The sequence below is a fragment of the Ornithorhynchus anatinus genome, chromosome 14 (assembly GCF_004115215.2).
Source record: "Ornithorhynchus anatinus isolate Pmale09 chromosome 14, mOrnAna1.pri.v4, whole genome shotgun sequence".
NCBI lineage: Eukaryota > Metazoa > Chordata > Mammalia > Monotremata > Ornithorhynchidae > Ornithorhynchus > Ornithorhynchus anatinus.
In genome coordinates, this window is record NC_041741.1 from 30,284,094 (window position 1) to 30,286,236 (window position 2,143).

The following is a 2,143-nucleotide window of genomic DNA, read 5'->3' on the forward strand; positions in this document are numbered from 1 at the left end:
GCAGAGGTTAGTTGGAACTATTTCATTAATTCAGTCCTATTTATTGAGCACTTACTGTGTGCAGAGCACTGTACTAAGTGCTTGGAAAGTACAATTCAGCAACAAATGAGACAATCCCCATCCAACAATGGGCTCACAGTCTAGAAGGGGACTTTCAATGTAATCATCCCAGAAAAACTCCAGGAAATGGTCTGGGAAATTATCCTTAAATTCTGTCAAGGTATGTTATTGAGAGGGGGGAGGAGGAGGAGGAGAAAGAAAATGAGGAGAAAAACAAGAAAGAAGAGGTGGTGATAGAACTTCTCCTCTACAACTCCATTTGCTGCTGTATTTATGGATATTGTATCTTTGCCACTATCAAAGCCAAAAATAGGGCCTTCGTGGGCTCTGACAATTTGGGGTGGCAGAATGGAACATATGTCCAATCACTAAATGCAAGATATTGGGATGATCCTGGGGCCTAAACACCAGGCTATGTTGAAGAAAAACAATCCATATTCTCATTACTTCCTCTGGCTAGATGGCAACCTCCTTGAAGGCAGGGATCATGTCTTCTCATGCTATTGTACTCCCCAAGGAACTTAGCACAGTACGGAGCTGTACACAAAACAGCAGCTCAATAAATACTGGTGATTGATTTACAGAAACACAAAAGGCAACTCAGGCCCCATACACATGAAATAACTGTGCCAAAGAGACCATATATTTCAAGTTGAGAAATGTGTGTTGTCCAAGTTGAAAACCCCAGGGATATGCTTACCCTTATTAAGAACTTTTACTCCTACTAAGAAGTGTAGGGCCCTATCAGGATAGCACTTGGAAAGTTTCCAGTATTCTACCAGTTTGGGCTGTGAGAGGCAGTGTCAAGTTCTGTGGAGTTGAGGGTGGGGTGAATATCAAATGCCTACAGGTCAGAGTTCTCTCTAAGGGTCACACCTGGAGAGTTTCCAGTCCTCTACCAGTCTTGACTACGGGAGGGAGAGTCAAGCAGAGGCCTACCCATTCCATTCCTAGCTTGGGCAGTGGTTAGCGAGTGGAAGGCCACCTGCTACGAGTCAAAACTCACCTGTGCTGGGCAGCAGCAGCATGGGAGAGAGTCGAGGGTGGAGACTCACGAAGGCAATGGTAAATAACTAGTTTCTACCCCAGCACTTGGTACAATGCCAGTCCCATAGTAAGTGCTTAATTCCACACAAAAAAATCACGGCTAAAATGTAATAAGTACTTTAAGTTCAATTTATGACTTGTCATGCATCTCTCAAAGCAATTTCATTATGAATACCAAATACTCACTGGCCTTTGAACATCCCATTCCCACATGAAAAGTAACAATAACAAAAATCAATAGTACTTATTGGGGGCTTACTATGTGTAAAGTACAGTAATATGGAACCAGGCATTTTTGGCAGGGAAGATTACACATTTACAAAATATTTTCTATTTTTAATTGCCTGACAGATTTTGACAAAGACCAAGATGTTCAGGTTTATTATTTGCATTGTTGTATTTGGGTAACCATGATACTGTTTAAACAGTGAAGGGATTGTTGCAGATTGTTTGCTGTTAAATCTTTCAAACACCATACATTGAATCATTTTGGGTCATTAGATTATTTATTGAAGTATTAATGTGGCATTTTCCCCCTTTCTTATTCTTTCACTTTAAAAACCATCATTCTAACATACAAGTATTTCTTGGAAAACATTCACAGGCAGGTAATTTAAAGTACTGAGCTTCTGTTCTGACAATATATTTTCATGTCTTGGGATCGAAGATGCAATCGATGGTATTTATTGAGCGCTTACTACGTGCAGACTATAACATTCCCTGTGGGATGGTGCTACATACTAGATCAAGACTGGTCAAGTCCAAACTGTCTCTGAAAAGCTTTCAAGAAATGGCAGAGGAGATTTAATCCTTTCGTTGCCAGATCACTCCATACCTTCCCAGAAAACCCGATCAAAATGATAAAATGATTCTTTTAAATTCAGAGGCATACATATTGCTTGAATCAAAAAGTCAAAAAAGGAGAAGTTGGTGTGCCAAGAGCCAATCATAAAATTAACACATATGAAGCATAGCTTGTCATTTGGAATTTAAAGGTCTTAAATGGCTTGTCTCCCACCCAGCACAGCAGTGGTAA

At 40.2% G+C, this 2,143-nt stretch overlaps 1 non-coding gene across 1 annotated transcript; it reads left to right on the forward strand.

Annotated features, from left to right (window-relative positions):
• Positions 1-918: 918 nt before the first annotated feature.
• On the forward strand, positions 919-1,056 carry LOC114816780. Its single transcript, XR_003764588.1, has one exon. It is a non-coding gene; the product is annotated as a small nucleolar RNA SNORA7 (small nucleolar RNA).
• Positions 1,057-2,143: the final 1,087 nt, after the last annotated feature.